Genomic DNA, 18,464 nt, shown 5'->3' on the forward strand with positions numbered 1-18,464 from the left:
GGGCGGGGCCTCGGGACGCCGCCAGGTGGGCGGGGCCTCGGGGGCGGGATCTTCAGAGGCGTGGGCGGTGAACCCGCGGTTCTGGGGATCCGCGCCGGGCCGGGCCGCGGAGGTTGGGTAAAGAGAGGTGTTTGAAGTGTTTCAGGTGTGCCTGCAGGCTGCTGCTGTGGACGCGCGTGCTGGAATCCGGGGCAAGGTCCTGAGTCTGCTACTGCTTTCCAAGGTGCGGCCGAAATGTGTGAGTACAGGTGTGCACGCTTACTGAGAGGCATGTGCTTACGTGCGTGTGTGTGCAGGTGTGCACGCTCATCGAGAGGGCACATTCACACGGTGCGGCGCAGTGAAGGGTATATGCAGTATGCCGTTGTGCTGTTCTTCACACTCTGTGTGCTCGCACAGTTTTGCAATAACGGGGAAGGTGAGGGGTTTCACAACTACCTTAAAGGAGAAAATACAGATTCTAGAATTCCCCGGGACTCTCACTCCGTGGGTCTGTAGCGGGTCTTAAGGAATCATTTTCTCAGGGAATACGGGTGGTCTGCAGATTCTCGTGAGATACAAATGCTATTTGTCAAGTAAGAAAGTAAAAGTCGAGGTGTCCTGACCAGCCCATCTCCTCCTCCACAGGCAGCATCTGTTCAAATTGGTATAGGTCTTTCCAGACAACCTTATACATAGATACGTTACATACACGCAAGTACTTTTTCCACTCTCCTAATTTGGAGCCTATGCTTACTGAGTTTCTATAACGTCTTTTGATGTATATATTTATAGATTGAGCCTCATTCTTTTTAACTTCTGGGTAATATTCCATTAAAGGGTGTTTGAAAGTTGTTTTTTTGTTGTTGTTTTTTTTGTAATTAGACCATGTCTCATTTGCCTTTGTTTTGTTTGTTGTGGAAGTAACTCATACCAATGGTTAAAAATCCAAACAGAAGGGAGAAACATTAAAAGTCTCTGTGTCCACCCTACCTACTCACCTATCACCTGCGTATTGTAGACCCAACTACAATTTCTTTCTAGGTCTTCTGGTTCTTTTCATTATAGCTGTAAATGATGTACGTCCTGACCCGTCAACCACGAACAGTATCTTTTCAAAGGGTAAGAATATATTTTCTCTTTCAACTCCTAAGTTTAAAAATTACATTACTTTTAGTTCCAACGGGGGAAAATTTTGTGACTTTATCTGAATCATTATTTATAAAAGTACCTCTTACCTGCTGGCTCCCCGCAATGAGCGATGAGGAAATTGGCGTACTTATATTCTCTCACTCCCCCATGTTGTTAGAGTTTTATCTTTATACTATGAAAATCTCCTCTGCAAGGGTAATTGCACCTTGCAAACGTTGTAGCGGATTGAAAAGCAATCAGCAGCATTCACAATATTAGGAGACCCTCTGTAACAGTTCTGTCGGCAGAGCCCCTATGCCCTTCAAACAGAACCTTTGCTGCAGCTGGGCCAGCCTGCAGCTGTCGGCGCCCGAGATGATTTGCCTGCCATGGCGTTTTCCAACCACCAGAGGCCGCTCTGCCCGCGTTTGGGGCGGACCTGAAGAGCCCCGGAATGTGTATCTCCCCAGAGCACCTGCAACAATGCGTGGGAACCCCTGGGACAGGACGTGCGTCCAAGGTGTGTTCTCCACTAGCTTTTAGTGCTTCCGGTTTGAGCGCCAGTTAAAGAGGAACCTGCTTGGGAACCCAGTCTTCATTAGTTCCCCTCCTGGCGTGGTCACCTTCCTCGGCTGGCATTTTCCAGAATCCTCTCCCCAGTAAGCTGCATTCCAGCCCTTACCTTGGGCTGTGCGTCTGCGACACGCAGACTAAGGCAGTCGCCCCAGATTGGATCTATGAAGCCGACCCAGGCGTGGGGTTCTGGAACCGGGTCACTCACCAGCCAGGTGGCAGCAGGGACCCACCCTAGGCAGTGGGCAGGGGGCAGTAACCCGGAATGGAATGGCGCCACGGCTTTGTGATTGTAGCCAAGCGGGAGGGGCACGCGTGGGGGGAGGGGTTGTCACGGGCTTGTGCCGTCTCTCTAGCACTGCGGGAGATGGGGCCGAGGTAATTGTGAAGACTGTGGAGTTCTTTTGTTTTTTGTGGGTGTTGGTGGTGGTGTTTTATGGCCGCACCCAGGGCATATGGAAGTTTCCGCGCCAGAGACCGAATCCAAGCAGCCGCTGTGACTTACACCACAGCAGCAGCAATGCCAGCTCCTTAACCCACTGCGCTGGGCCAGGGATCAAACCCACATCCTCAGCAGTGACCGAGCTGCTGAAGAGACAATGCCAGATCCTTAACCTGCTGTGCCACAGCGGGAACTCTCCCCCTTTCTTTTAATGATATAAAATGCTGCAGGGAGCATATGACCACCAGCTATCACATTCCATGCTATCCCATTGGTAGCTTGAAGTCGACTGCAGGAGGAAATGCTAGGAGATGGCCAATTACTATAAATTAGGGCTTTAAAAAAACAAAAAACAGAAAAACAGAGAGCCAGTCGTGAAACATTTACCAGCACATTCGCCTTGGGTGGGTTTCCTGAGACTGAGAATTTACAGTATTTGTTCATTCTCAGGCCACTGACTTTGCCGAGCCCCGTCTCCTCAGCTGTGAGGATTTACCTCTTGCACAGAGTCTTGTGATTTAAAATAACACGCGGGGATCTGATCTGAGGGCTGGGGGCCGAGGGAACTCGGGGGCAGTCAGTCACAGAGCAGAAATCCGTAGGCTTTTCTAGATCTGCACCTAGAGCTCCGCTTTCAGCTCAACTACGGCTCTCCGCCTCATTTCTAAGTCACTAAGGTACCCTTTCAGGAGTTCCCGTCGTGGTGCAGCAGAAACAAATGCGACTAGTTAACCCTGAGGTTGGGGTTCGATCCCTGGCCTTGCTCAGTGGGTTGAGGATCTGGCGTTGCCATGAGCTGTGGTGTTGGTCGAAGGCAAGGCTCGGATCTGGCATTGCTGTGGCTGTGGCGTAGGCCGGTGGCAGCAGCTCCGATCAGACCCCTAGCCTGGGAACCTCCATGTGCCGTGGGTGCAGCCCTAGACGGGGCAAAAGACAAAGGAAAAAGAAAAAACTAAGGTATGCTTTCAATTACTGCTCTGTCAGGAAAGTTAATGTACCTCCTTCCTCTCAGCGAGTAGTTTGCCCTGAAATATGTGTTTTTCCTATCATAAAATCAATAAAGTGGAAGCTCTGTCCAAAAGCATTCACTTCCTCGAGCACCTTAAGGCTGAAGGTGTCGCTCTTCATACATTAGTAAACGTGAGATGTTTAATATGAAAAGCTTATTCTATTAAATGAAGGAAGCATACTAGTCAATTTAAAGAATACCCCAAATAAGCCTCAAATAAAGGTGGGAGAAACAGGAAATGCATTATCGTTTGACGTGGGAGGTAAGAGTGCTATTTATTAATTTTCCTGTCTCACCAAAATTGACAGATTAAAGGTTAAAAGCATTTAAAACGAAGCAATGAAAAAGATGCCCTTGGATGTGGCCCCAGCTCCATGCTCACGTTTAGCTTGTTCCTGTATTTACTGCTTTAGCCTCCACGTTTTATTTAAGGGAAGCCGCACCGGTGAGTGTGCAGAGAAGGTGGACTGAGAGATGTGAACATATATAGAAACAAACCCTTTAACTAGATTCTGACGATAAATTCAGGAGGCTGGAATAGCGGAAGTGCTTTTTTTTTTCTTTAAGCCCACACCTACAGCATATGGAATTTCCCCGGCCAGGGGCCGAATCAGAGCTGCAGCTGCCAGCCTACACCACAGCCACAACAACACAGGATTCAAGCCGAGTCTGCGACCTACACCACAGCTTGCAGCAATGCCACATCCTTAAGCCACTTGAGTGACACCAGGGATCAAGCCCATATTCTCAGAGAGACAGCGTCAGGTTCTCAGCCTGCTGAGCCACACCGGGAACTCCCGGGAAGTGACCTCTGACCTTCCACTTGCATATTCTTGGCATGGACAGTCCCTGTTTCTTTAAAGTTAAAAAACTGAAGATGTGTCTAGAATCGTGGGGATACTCTTTCCAGCTGCACACAGGAATATTAAAGCTTTCTCTCCCAAGGTCTCGGAAGGAGCGGGATAGTTGAGACAGGCGGAGGATGGAAAAGGCCTTCGTGACCTGAGAGATTGTGCAGAAGACACTAATGTGCTGGGAAGGAGAAGTCTCTGCTTCCCCCATTGGAATCGTCATCACACATTGAAGTTAAGTTCGTTCATTATTTAAACAAGGATTTGCTGATAACAGGTTAGTGGCTTAACGTGTGGACTTTTTGTTTTTTTAATGGCCATTCCCACTGCATATGGAGGGTCCCCTGGCCAGGGATTGAATCCAAGCCCCAGCTGCGACCTAAGCCACAGCTGCAGCAACGCCTGATCCTTTACCCAACTTCCCCAGGTGGGGGATTGAACCCGAGCCCCGCAGTGACCAGAGCTGCTGCAGTCAGATTCTTCACCCACTGCATCACAGCGGGAACTCCTAAAAAGTTTGGACATTTGAGCTGCCTTACATGAGTTCAAATCCTCTTACTAGCTGTGTTGATTGTATCAAGTTCCTTAGTCTCTTTGTGCCTCAATTTCCCATATTGTAAACAGGCAAAAGTGTCTGTGTGTGTGTGGATATGTGTAGTCAGAAAGATTGTTAGATAATATTGAATGTCTGAAACACAGTGCAAGAATATTAACTATTATCAGTATACAATAATTACTGTAATAGTAATGTTATACTGTCATTAATATATCAATCTATTAAGTATTATTAACTTAATATTATTTATGTTCTTTCTATACAGCCTCACCATATTTTCTTCGTGATACTCTGAGCTAGTTTTTGTGCTGTTTTTTTTTAAAAAAAACTCCATTTTACAGATAAGACAACTAATGCTCAGAAAAGTTAGGTGGCTTCCCCACCGTCACACAGCAGCTAAGATGAACCATCCAAGTCTACTTGGTTTGCACCATATTTTGTGGCGGTGCTCCTGCTGGTGTTTCTATAATGTAGCTTAATTCAGTCAAATAGCATGAAAGAAATTGAAAAAAGTGATTGAAAACGAGCAGGGCACGGGAGAGTTCATTCTGCTTCCCGAAGGCACATGCATAGCCAGCAGGGGGCAGCACGCACCAGGACAACCAGAGTATCCTGGAGGCGTTTGTCGGGTGTCCTTTAGCTAGGGTCCCTCTGAGCCTTTTCAGGATTAAATTTATTTATTTATTGTCTTTTTCATATGGAAGTTCCCAGGCTAGGGGTCTAACCAGAGCTGCAGCCACCGACCTACACCAGAGCCACAGCAATGCAGAATCCAAGCCTCGTCTGCAACCTTCACCACAGCTCACGGCAACGCCGGATCCTTAACCCACTGAGCGAGGCCAGGGATCGAACGTGCAACCTCATCGTTCCTAGTCAGATTCGTTAACCACTGAGCCAGGACGGGAACTCCCAGGGTTAGATTTAGATCACGCCATTTGGGCAGGAATACACATGAGTGACAGGTCCTCAGCTCTTCAAAGTGCACGGGTGTCAGTTTGTTCCAATATTGGAGGTGCAAATTCCGCTCACTTGATGCAGCGGTCTGAATATTTGTCTTTCCCACAAAATTCATAGGTTGCAATCCTCACGTCCAGTGTGATGGTTGTAGGAGGTGGGCCTTTGGCAGGCGATTAGGCCGAGAGGCGGTGCCCTTGTGATGGGATCTTTGTAAGAGTCCTCGCTGAGCTCTCCAGCTCTCTTGACCCCTGCGGGGACACAGGGAAAAGTCTGCAGTTGGCACCCCCTGAGGAGGGTCCTCCCCAGGTCCTGACCATGCAGCCACCCTCATCTTGGATGTCCAGCCACCAGAGCTGTGAGAAAGTCAGTGTCCGTTGTTCACAAGCCACCCAATCTATGGGACTTTGTTCCAGCAGGCTGAACTGACCGGGATGCTTGGTTAAGGCCGTTGGTCAGGTTTCTCCATTGTAAAGTTATTGTTTTCCTCTTGTACCTAATAAGCATTTTATGAGACGACATAGTGGAGATGTCTTCTCTCTCACTGGCGCTTGCATCCAGCGTGGTCCCCACCCACGCTGAACCGGGAGCACGGTGCAACCAGTGGGATGTTGGGGAGATGGTGAAGTTTGACTTGGAGGCTGGTTCCCAAGGAGAGAACTGTCTCCTGCCTTACTCTCTGGGATCACAGGCTCTAGAGAAGCCAAAGTCATGCCTTCAAAATGGATGAGACCTGTAATCTAAGATTTTAAAATAAATCAGGGCGAAAATTAAATTAAAGGGAAACCTCACCAAAATAGAATGGGGAGGCCAGAAGGGGGCGCTCTCATACACGTGCCTCTCAAGATCAGGGCGGAGCCCAACAGGAAGAGCTGTACCTTGCATCTCCCTCAGGGATTGCTGTTTGAGTATCACCAGCAGGAGGAAGAAAGGTTTTTTGACTGTCACAACTCAGCCAATGAAAAGCCATCTTTACGTCTAAGTACTAATTTCCTAGAAGGGACTTTTTGTTTCTTACAGCCTCCCAACGTCCCCTTTTCCTCTAGCAAAGCATTTTCTCTCCTTTCTTCTACTGCACATGTCTGTGGTTCACCATCGTCGCCTGTCCCAAAAGGTGATTATGTGGTTCTCTTGGATAAATCTGTTTTGCTGGTAAAAAATAACCAGCTGTTTTATTGTTTTAGGTTTAAAGCAGACATAAAAAGTAACCTAAGATATGGAAAGCAGTATATGTCAGATTTAGAAAAGCTCAGGAGGTGAAAAACTCAGGAAAGGATTAAAAGTTGTATGTGTCAAAGTAATTCAAGAACAAATTAACAAAACTGTAGGTCACAGAGGCAGCTTGCGTCCAGTGTTCCTGAGGCTGTGGCGTAGGCAGGCAGCCGTAGCTCTGATTATGCGTTAAGAGAAATAAAGCAAAGAAGTAGGAAGATATTAAAAGATATTATTGGGGCCATAATAATGGGTACTCAAAGATATCCACCTACTAATCCCCAGAACCTGTGTGCATGTTTGCTTACACAGCAAAAGAGACTTTGCAGGTGTGGTTAAATTAAGGCTCTCAAAACAGGGAGATTATCCTAGATCATCTGGGTGGGATTAATCTAGTCACGCAGGTCCTTAAAAGGAGACAATTGTTTCTGGCTGTGATGGGAAGTCAGAAGAGGCCAGGTGTGTATGTGTTAGGAAGAAACCTATTCCGGGATTTCCCTTCATGGATCAGCTGTTAAGAACCTGATTAGGATCCGTGAGGTTGCGGGTTCGATCCCTGGCCTCACTGTGGGTCAAGGGAGGATCCAGCATCGCAGAGAGCTGCGGTGTAGGTCACAGATGAGGCTCAGATTCTGTGTTGCTGTGGCTGTGGTGTAGGTCAGCAGCTGTAGCTCCGATTCGACCCCTAGCCCGGGAACCTCCATATGTCACAGGTGCAGTCCTAAAAAGAAAAAAAAAAAGAAACCTGTTTCAGCTGAAATAGAATGATGATCCCAAAGAGAGTCTAGAATAATAATAATAACTCCCTATATACTGATATGCCTGGCCATTTGGAAATAGCAATTAGTTTTGTTTTTTAACGTAATTATTTTGGAGAGCCTAAGAAGAAATGATAAAAGACTACTGAATTCCTAACTCTCTGAAAAGAAAACATTATATAAGGAATAACAACATTGTAAATCAACTATACTTTAATAAAAATTTGTTTAAAAAATAAGAAATGGAATCATGGAATACAACTTGCCTCATAGGAAAAACTTCTTACATCTTCATATAAGGTAAATTAATACTCTTTTACTTCTCAGAGTTCCCTCTGGTGGCTCAGCGTGTTAAGAACCCAATTTGTATCCACGAGGATATGGGTTTGATCCTTGGCCTCAATCGGTGGGTTAAGGATCTGGTGTTGCCCCACTGTGGTGTAGATCACAGATGTGGCTTGCATCTGGTGTTGCTGTGGTGTAGGCCAGTAGCTGTAGCGCCGATTTGACCCCTAGCCTGGGAACTTCCATGTGCTGCAGGTGCAGCCCTAAAAAGCACACTCACACACACACACACAAAACACTTATTTCTTGCTGCATAGAAGGAAAGAGACCTTGGGAAGATGATTCAATAAGGCCTTAAATCAAATCTTTATCTTCCATTATCGGATGACTGCAGAGACTGTCTTTAAGACCCCCCCCCACCAAAAAAGCAAAAACAACAAAAACAAATCCCATAGGTACAATGAGGAAGGTAAGTATCTGTGGAGGCAGCAAATACCCACTGAAACTAGAAAACCTGACTCTCAATCACTGATGCTTTCAGAAATATCTTGATCAAAAGGGGGAAATGTAGCAAATTAATAAACAGAAACTTCATTTAAATAGAGTTGGGAAATCAGAACCAGAAGGAGGTGCTCTCATGCCCTGTGATGATGATAGCAGAGCCCAACAGGGAGAGAAAGGCTCCTCTTCATCCCTGCAAGGACTCGGCCAATGAAACGCCACGGGCTCTTTGTTTACTGGAGCCTCCCACCTTCCTTTTCCTCTCCATAAAAGCGTTCCTCCCTTGCTGTGTGGGGGCTTGCATGTGGCTTGCCAAGGTTGCAGATCCTGAAATGTAATTCTCTGCTGATCTCAACTAAACCTATCTTTGCTGGTGAAATATCTGGCAGTCTATTTGTTTCAGAGCAACAGCTCCACTCATCCTAATTTCTCCTCACTCCCTGAATGAATTCTGCTCTCCGCCATGCTGAGCTATTATTCACGTGCTCTGAACACAGGGTGATCTTTCAGTGTTCTCTGCTCCCTCTTCCTAGAACATGCTTCCTTTTGTCGCCTACCTAAAACTCCTCCTCATCCTTTAAGGTTCAGCTCAGATGCTGTCTGCTTTACGAAGCCTTCTGTGTGTCATAGGCAACTCAGCCATTTCTTTTTCTGCATCCACATAGCACTTAATCTATACTTTTATTATAACGCTACATTTCTACAATTACTTATTAATCATAAATGATTTACAAATGTTTGTCTCTTAGTAAATCAGGGACCCTTTTAGGGACGAGTCCATTTTCTTTTTGTATTTGTTTCCCCAAAATAGGAGATAAATTTGTTGAATGAATAGGTAAGTGAAATGACTGCAGTGTCATGATGTTTAGAAAAGCTATTTTTCATGTGTGACTGGGTCACCTGGCTGTACAGTAGAAAGTTGACAGAACATTGTAAACCAACCACAATGGGCAAAAAAAATCATTAAAATTTTAAAAAAAGGAAAAGATATTTTTCAAGCAACACACATGCACACACACGGTGGTGCATGTACCTCTGTGTGTGTGCACGTGTGTTATACACACCGGTATGTATCTCACAGGCATGTTCTGAAAGAAAAACTGGATGATAAATGATAAATCTGAATTTTTTATCCATATTTTTATAGCCTTCATTTCTATTTCTGTTCCACTTTGCTTAGACATTTCAGTGGCTTTTAGGATAGTTGCCTTGACCAACAGACAGGAAAATTGAGATCTCTGCATTAATTTTATGTAATTTAAGTAATTCAAAGCTGAATTTCTCAGATCATAATTAGGGTTTTAAAAGCTTCTATAAGGCTGCTCTTTCGAAAGAATTGCCTCCTAAATTTAGAAGCAGATATGGACAGAAGAATTTGGGTGCTGTCAAAAGACACTATTGTGGGTAATGTACAAAAATGTAGAATAATGTACATGCACACGCACAGCCTCTCATGAAGACTGATACTACTTCCAGCTATTCGTACTTGTAAACTATGCAATTGTAACTTCTTGAAATATAACCAAAAAGTGTGCTAAAAACATGGAGGGATAGGTGTGTCCTGTTTAGTGATCCACCTGTTTAGTAGTTAGTGGCATTGAGCAAAATTAAAATATTCTAAGGCAAGATTGTACATATTCATAAGTCAGTTGTCAGAGAACATTTTGTGGAAATGATTCTTTTCATCCCCCCCCAATTTAATAGTTTTTAATTTGTTCAATTACTGTTTTTAGAACTGAGCCATTTAGCTCTGACACAGCTTATTGCACCATACAGTGAGTGTTCACGGTGTGAAGCTGATTCAATATACATTGCTTCAACTCTGTTCTTGTTGTCAATGTCCAGAAGTTACTGGATATAGTTGAATGGTCACAAGATATTTTCAGCATTACTGTGTTTCTATTAGTTTTGGTGTCTTCTAGTCCAAAATTCAAGTCCTCATCCTTTTGCCAAGAGACATGAAGCAACTCTAACATACAGCTAGCGAATAGATGTGATTAAGGCTAAAAGCTTTAGCAGGTGGATGCTGTCTTTTTGTGGGGAGGCTTTCAAAAGTGCTTAAAAGAGAAAATCATCGGCCTATGGGAAGACAGTGGAGCCCCTGGGGAACTCCTGTCTTGCAGCGCAGCTGAAGGACTCATGAGAAATAAGAAGGACTCTGAGTAAAACCCTGAGGCATTATTGTTCCTGTGAATTACTCTTCTTCCCGACTGAAGACAAAACGGTGTGGACCAGCTTCATCAGCTGGAAACCAGAGAATGCACTGCATAACCAATTAGAGCAAAGAACGTGCCGCTGCTGGGAATGGGTGTTAACAGGCGAGGGCTAGAAACAGCGGGTGTCAGGGGACACACTTCCACCCTTGGCCCTGAGGCTTTCTCACGGGCAGCGAGGGCATGGCAGGGGCCTCGTACAAAGGATAAGGAGATCTCGAGGCTTGTAATCTTCTGTGCGGGCTGTGTGCCGTGAAGGGCCTCTTAAGGGTATTGATTCATTTGGGGGAGAGAGATTGAGGGGTGTGTTCGAACCTTGGTGGGGAGTGTGCTGTCCGTTTTGCCAGTTAGAGATTTTGCCCCTTAGCAGATGGCTGCTGATCGACTAGGGGCCACGGTCAGTGTTACAGAATCACCTCTGGTACCGTGAGAGGCAGAGGAAATAAGAGAGGTCAAAGGGTCATTTAACTCACGTGGCAGGTTACTCCGCCAACTCCTGCCAGATTCTAGGATTGTTTCCCCCTTTGAGGAGAGAGAAATTGTAGCCTGATACTTCGCTAAGGAGCCTCAGCCCAGTAAAGGGGGGTGGGTGAAAAAACCACAAAGAAAAAGGTGAGTACTTCTCAAAGGGCCTACACAGAAGGGAACAGGTTCGGAGACGGAATCATGTGGGGTTTATTAGAGTTCCCCCTATGCGTCTCCAAGGCAGGGGCTGTTTTATAGCAGGAGGACTGAGCACGGACGCTGCAGCTCCAGCATCTGTTAGGCTGGAGAAGGTTCACCACTTATCTGGAGAGATTTTTCTCCAAGCCAGTTAAGCAGGAGGAATGGGAAGAGCCCTGCAGTTACACGGAGGGAAGTAGGAGGATGCTGGAAAGACTGATTCACGTGCCAAAGGCACTTCGACTTGTAAGCATCTCTTGTCCGATGCCTGGGTCTTTGCAAGAATAGTGGAGACTGGGCGGGGTGGGAGGGTCATTTAGGAGACTTGCTGGAGTTGAAGATGAAGAATTTTGGCACTCCTGGAGTTCCATTGCGGCCCAGCAGGTTAAGGATCTGGTGGTGTCACTGCAGTGGCTTGGGTCGCTTCTTGGCTCGGGTTTGAGCCCTGGCCCAGGAACTCCCACATGCTGTGGCTTTGGCCAAAAAAAAAATCATTCTGCAGTGGTCTTCCTTGAAGGTGACGCCTCTCGAGTGTGAGAGAGCGGACTTGCCAAGTCAGCTAAATCTGGAGGGAGCATAGCTTTGAGTTCCATGCTGGTCCCTTTCGCTGTAATAAGGAAGGACAAATCCGACTCCGAAATCTGACTCCGTGTCAGACCTGTTCCTTTTTTAAAAATTTTTTCTTTTTGTGGCTGCACCTGCGACATTTCCCAGGCTAGGGGTCGAAGCGGAGCTGCAAGCCCATGCCACAGCCACAGCAACGCCAGATCCTTAACCCAGTGATCAAGGTCAGGGGTCAAACCCAGATTCTCACAGACACCTTGTTGGGGTCTTAACCCACCGAGCCACCGTGGGCTCCTAGAGCTCTTCCTTTTACTTGACCTCACTTTAACCTTTGTGCTCTGCTGCCTCTGCTTACTCACGCGCTGCACCTTCTGTAGCAGCATGTCACCAGCAGCTTGAAGTGCACAGGATATCCTGCTGTGACTTGACCTGAACAGAGAGGGACAGGACATCATGACTTGACCATGACCTGGCCTGCGTGGGCAGCTACCAGAACAAAGGACCGACACCAGGAGGTCTGCCACAACTAACCATGCCCTCCCTCAAGGTGCCCTTAAAAGGGCTTTGCTGAAAGCCTTGGGGGGCTTGGGGCTTTGAGGGGCACGAACCACCCCTTCTCCTTGCTTGGCCAAACTGTAAACCCTTCCCTGCTCCACATGCCGACGTTTCAGTATTGTTTGGCTTCACGATGCATCAGGCACATGGACTTGTGTTTGGTAAAAGTACAAGAAGGCAAAGGTCCCGGTTCGGCCTGTTAATAAACAGAATTAAAAGCTACCTGGGTGGACTCAACATATGAAAAAGAGACTAGAATTTTCTTTAAAAACTTCTGGAGTTGCCATCGTGGCGCAGTGGTTAACGAATCCAACTAGGAACCATGAGGTTGCGGGTTCGGTCCCTGCCCTTGCTCAGTGGGTTAACGATCCGGCGTTGCCGTGAGCTGTGGTGTAGGTCGCAGACGCGGCTCGGATCCCGCGTTGCTGTGGCTCTGGCGTAGGCCGGTGGCTACAGCTCCGATTAGACCCCTAGCCTGGGAACCTCCATATGCCGCGGGAGCGGCCCAAGAAATAGCAACAACAGCAACAACAACAACAAAAGACAAAAAAAAAAAAAAAAAAAAAACTTCTGAAGTCAATTATAATAACCATGAACAGATTCATCAATTTTTGTATACGTTTGAATTTTCCAGTCAACATTTTTTTTTTTTTTTTTTTTTTAGGACTGCAGGAGTGGCTTATGAAATTCCCAGGCTAGGGGTCAAATGGAGCTACAACTGCCAGTCTACGCCACAGTTACAGCCACAGCCAATCAGGATCAGAGCCTCGTCTGCGACCTACACCACCGCTCACGGCAACACTGGATCCATAACCCACTGAGCGAGGCCAGGGATTGAACCCACATCCTCATGGATACTAGTCATGTTCGTTACTGCTGAGCCACAGTGGGAACTCAGAAGTGTTGCTAAAAGCGCTAGGAACTGCCTAGGGATTGCCCGAGCCTGAGTGTATACTAAGTTAGGGGCTGGCCTCCCAGCTGTAATTCTAGAATCCTTTCAGGATTTCTCCAATTAGCAGTTTTCATCGAATGCTGGCCCTGACCTTCACAGCAAGTCAGAGAAACCAGGTTGATAAGTTCAAGTGACTAGTTCCTCAGCAAATCTATGAGGATGTCAACTTAACAAAAACTACACAGTCTGAAAGTTAAGTTTTGTTGGGCAGGAGACAGCATCTTAGGTAGCCCTAAGAGAGCGCTCTGAGGAGGCCAGGGGAGAAGCCAGGATATATAGGCAGGCAGCAGACACAAAAGATGACGGAAAACCAGGTGTCTCAGGGTTAGGAATTGAGTGCATTTCTGCGGGAAGACGTAGCGGTCTGGGCTTCCTGGAATCACGCCTTTGCTCTGCACCTCAGCTTCCCGCCAGTCGTCTTTCTTTCCTGAGTTCCCTCAGGGCTCCTAGGGTCACCCTTGGGAGTGGCTGCACTCACAGATGACTGTGACATCTCTTTGACCTTTTTTTTTTTTTTTTAAAGAATACCCTGGGCGGCTCAGAAATCCTACCCCAACGAGGAAAGGGGGACCATCAGGAAATGCCGTGCACGCGTTTCCCAGAAGTTTGCTACTGGTCTCGTGACAGTTACTGCTACTCATAGGCCTCAGTCATCATCCCTGTTTTTCCAGATAGGAGGCGGTACAAGAATTGGGCTCATAAATCTCCTAAAAAATACCTAACTGCCTGAAGACCTTCGCGTTTTCCCAGGGCACAGAATGCCTCCTCGTGGCCTCCACCCTGAGCTCCACTCGGGGTGCCGCGCGTCGGCAGCTGCAGTGGCTCGTGGTTTCATCCATGTGGGGCCGATGGCAAGTGATGGCAGGTGCCAGACCCAGTTCACGAGGGTCTTCAGTTACTTTGGGGAGGTCGTCAACTATGCCTCACATTCAGCTTTCGTCCAGGGAATGTGAGAAGCTAAGTGTTGAGCCCCCAGATCCTCAGAAGGCTTAATTTTAAAGGGACAAGTTCTGACCAACTCATGCAACTGAGCAGGGCCTGTGGGGTTCCTGGGCACCAGCCTTTCTGCGTCCCCCATGTCTGTTTTCTGGGAATAAGCTTCAGCCTCCATGACCTTCCCTGCGTTCCAAAGAGCGGGTTCAAACAGTTGTTAACCAGGGAAGGGAGGGGATGCAGAGACCTGGGAGGGGCCGTCAAGAGACAAGAGTGAAGGGAGTTCCCACCGCGGCTCAGTGGTCAACAAATCTGACTAGCATCCATGAGGACACAGGTTTGATCCCTGGCCTCACTCAGTGGGTTAAGGATCTGGCATTGCCGTGAGCTGTGGGGTTGCAGACACGGCTCAGATCTGGCGTAGCTGTGGCTCTGGCGTAGGCCGGCGGCTACAGCTCTGATTAGACCCCTAGCCTGGGAACCTCCATATGCCCCAGGTGCAGCCCTAAAAGGGCAAAAGAAAGAAAGAAAAAAAATCTTTGGGTTCTTCTGCAGAGCTAAACAAATGAAAGCCAGAGAGGAGTTCCACGAGGAACAGTCTTGGGGCCACTAAACACCAGCTAAAGAAGAATGAAAGCTTGCTTCTACACTGATCCTTGTCTGGGGCTCTGTTTTCTACTCCCAAACGATGAAACCACTCCTCACCTCTCTCAAGGGAGGGCAGAGTCCTTAGGGCATTAGTCTGCTATGCCCCCTTTGCCTAGCAAAGCAATAAAACTATTTTTTTCTCCTTCACCCAAAACTCTGTCTCTTCGTTTCTTTTTGGCACTGGTGGACAGAGGCTGAGTTTTGGCAAGATTCAGAGGAAAAAGGAGTGAGAAAAGAGACAGTTTGGAGGGTGGAGGGTGTAGTGGAGGCCAACAGACCTTAGAAGGAAAGGCGGAAGATGGCCCTGGAGCGGGAGCCTGAGACCTCAGGGCCTGTTTTATCCTTCCTTTGTTCACTTCAGTTAATCCAGCTGGAGCCCCATTTCTATCGGCAAGAACAACCACAGATAAGCTGGTTGTTCAGACTTCAGCACTTAAAGACACTTTTCAAAAGTGAGTGAAGTTGGTCTGTCACTTCAAGGAAAATAGCTGACAATATTTGTTTGCCAGTGATAAAATCAGTTTTTCAAGGGAAATTTGGGGTGGCTGGTTTGAGGACTGGAAAGCTTCCTAATCTTTAAAGAGTTTCCTGACAAAGTCAGGGTGAGATTAATGAAGACGACTCTTTGATAGTGTGTCATGGGCCATGTCAGGATTACGAAAACCACGCTTAACCCAGTGGGCCATTTTTCTCCAAATTGCACACCGTTTGGAAAAAGAATTTTCAGCATAGTGAGGTAAAGAGAAAGAAGAGTTGAGTGAGACCAGAAACCCTGCTGGTGCAGCAGGATGCCCTCCCGATAATCAGGATCTGCTCTCACAGCCCAGGGACAACGGAGAGAGGAGAGGTCTGGCGATGCCCTTGCTGGTTGCTTGGGGGCTGCGTGGGGGGCGGTGAGGAGTCGGCCACATCCCTCTCCTAGGAGGGGGGCAGGAAGGAGCAGGCCAGGCTGCTCAGGAGGGGCTCGAGAACTCAACAACTGCAGTGGGGCCCCTGGGGACACAAGCTTTTTTGTGTCCTCCATTTCTTGTTTTTCGGGGATAACCCTCAGCCTCTGTGACCTTCCCGAAGTTCCAAAGTGTAGTTGCCCATCAGGGAAGGGAGGGGACGCAGAGACAATAGTGCGCCTGGGGGCAGGTCCTGGTTCCTCCTCAAGGAATATGCATAACAATACCTTTGAGCCTGTCTGCAGCAAAAACCCCCAAGGAATCTAAGAACTACCTGATGAAGCGTCTTCATTCGGGGAAGGAGGAGGCCCACCTGACTCAGTCCTGGGACCATGAACACCAGCTTTGAAAGACAAGGCAGGCTTGCCTCTACCCTGATCCTTATCTACAACTCTATTTCCACTCCCCAAACTACAAAACTACCCCCTAACCTTTCTGCGGGGGCACAGTCTTTCAGGCATGAGCCTGCTGTGGCCCCATCTCCCTGGCAAAGCAATAAAGCTCTTTTTCTCCTTCACCCAAAACTGTCTCCACATTGCCGTTCCACAACAGCAGGCAGAGACTGAGTTTCAGCAACAGGTCTGATCATTTGCATCTTGGCCAGAGTCTTTTGAGTTTTACCTGCTTGGAGAGGCTTTGAAGTCCCACACAAATGACTGGTGCAGGAGGCTCTGACATCTATGTGCTGTGGGATCTTCCTGCAGCATCTGCTTCCTTGTCTTTCCAGTTTCTTAAGGCCTCAGATTCCTGGGTTCAGGGACTCTTCTTCCATCTTTATTTTTTGTTTGTTTTGGGGGGTTTTTGGTTTCTTATTATGGCCACACCTGTGGCAAAGGAGGTTCCCAGGCTAGGGATCCAATCAGAGCTGCAGCTGCCGGCCTACACCACAGCCACAGCAACGCCAGATCTGAGCCCTATCTGTGTCCTACACCACAGCTCATGGCAATGCTGGATCCTTAACCCACCAAGCGAGGCCAGGGATCGACCCTGCCTCCTCATGGATGTTCGTCAGAGTCTTAACCTGCTGAGCCATGATGGACTCCTCTTCTCTCATCTTTGAAGTCAGCAGCGTTGGGTTGAGTCCTTCTCTGTGGCATCTCCGTCTGTGTTCTGCCATTCTGTCTCCCTCTCAATGTCACTCACAATCACATCAGCAAATGTCCCTTTTGCCATGTCTCCCAGGTTCAGGGAAGCAGGACAGGGATGTTTGGGGACATTATTTTGCCTACCACACAGGCACAAGAGATGCCTTCCAAGTTCCAGAAAGAGCAATGGCTTCCAAGGTAGCAGAATGCAAAAAGAGTTTCCGATTCCACACTGAAGCTAACCTTTTGTATTTGAGAGTTTCTGTCCAGTTTATAAAAGGCTATTAAAATACACCTTCTGTTTCTGACTGCATGTCTGTGTGGGCCTGGATTACTTGCACCAAGCAACTTGAGAATATGGGAATTCAAGTTTTCTTCCATTAAGCCAGACGTTAAGGAGATGTGCAAAAATGTAAAAAAACAATGTCTCTCTTCTCACTCAGATGTCTTTGTTGCATATAATAAGGTGGTAATTTTTATTAAAAATGTTATTTATGTTGGTATGTAATGGGCTTGCCATTGGTTATAAATTAATTCGTAGATGTTTTACATGTCCTCAGTTTTAATTGCAAGTAAGGTAAATATTGTTAAATAGAACACATATTTACCAAAGTTCCTTGGAGCCCTCAGTAATTCTGAAGGGTCTAAGGGCTTCTGAGACCAAAATGTTGGAGAACTGCTGTTGCAATTGCAGAATAAAGCTTCCTGGGGGGCCTGTGAGGTGATGCCCTGGACGACACTGGAAGAACGGGAATCATCTTTTTGCATTTTTGCCACATTTTAGGTAAGATTTCTTACATATTCTCTAGGAATGTGAGGGTACAGGCGGAAGAAGCCTCTCTGGCTCTGCCCTTGACTCCTCCATGGAGGAGCTCTGTCTCTAATGAGAATACATTGGGACAGTGACACGGGTGGCTGTAGAAGTTCCAGGAGGGGACCACAGATAGAGGGAGACACCTAGGGAATTTGGGGAGACCACAGGAAGTTAACGATTGCTCAAGAAAGCCATCAGAACACTGTGGAACAAAATAGCCTTGCTTAACAATAAAATCATAAATAAAAGCATGAGATATGCCTCGGGTCATTGAGAGAAAGATAAAATGAGGCCTGCATTGAGGATCAGCAAGCTATTGATCCAAGGACAGGAATTTAAGAGAAAGATGACATTCCAGAGTAGGAGACCCTCAGAGTTCCAGTTGTGGCTCAACAGGTTAAGAGCCTGACTAGTATCCAAGAGGAGACGGGTTCTACCCCTGGCCTCACTCAGTGGGTTAAGGTTCTGGCACTGCCACAAGCTGCAGTGTAGGTCAAGATAACGATGAAGATCAAAGCAAGAAGGAGTTCCCGTCGTGGCGCAGTGGTTAACGACTCCGACAAGGAACCATGAGGTTGCAGTTCGATCCCTGGCCTTGCTCAGTGGGTTTAGGATCTGGTGTTGCCGTGAGCTGTGGTGTAGGTTGCAGATGCAGCATGGATCCCTCGTTGCTGTGGCTGTGGTGTAGGCCGGTGGCTACAGCTCCGATTCGACCCCTAGCTTGGGGTTCTCCATATGCCTCAGGAAGAGCCCTAGAAAAGACAAAAAAAAAAAAAAAAAAAAATCAAAGCAAGAAATGGTCCTTCGGAGAAAGGACAGGAGTTTGAGGGAAAGAGGCC

At 47.2% G+C, this 18,464-nt stretch overlaps 1 long non-coding RNA gene across 3 annotated transcripts; it reads left to right on the plus strand.

Annotated features, from left to right (window-relative positions):
• Positions 58-7,846, plus strand: LOC102157461. Of its 3 annotated transcripts, none has more exons than XR_002342225.1 (3): positions 58-1,101; positions 1,441-1,630; positions 4,080-7,846. It is a non-coding gene; the product is annotated as an uncharacterized LOC102157461 (long non-coding RNA). The 3 variants fall into 3 exon arrangements; XR_002342227.1 differs by having other exon boundaries at positions 58-223; positions 1,024-1,630; XR_002342223.1 differs by having other exon boundaries at positions 1,455-1,630; positions 4,080-5,321.

Source organism: Sus scrofa, chromosome 1, assembly GCF_000003025.6.
Source record: "Sus scrofa isolate TJ Tabasco breed Duroc chromosome 1, Sscrofa11.1, whole genome shotgun sequence".
Classification (NCBI taxonomy): domain Eukaryota; kingdom Metazoa; phylum Chordata; class Mammalia; order Artiodactyla; family Suidae; genus Sus; species Sus scrofa.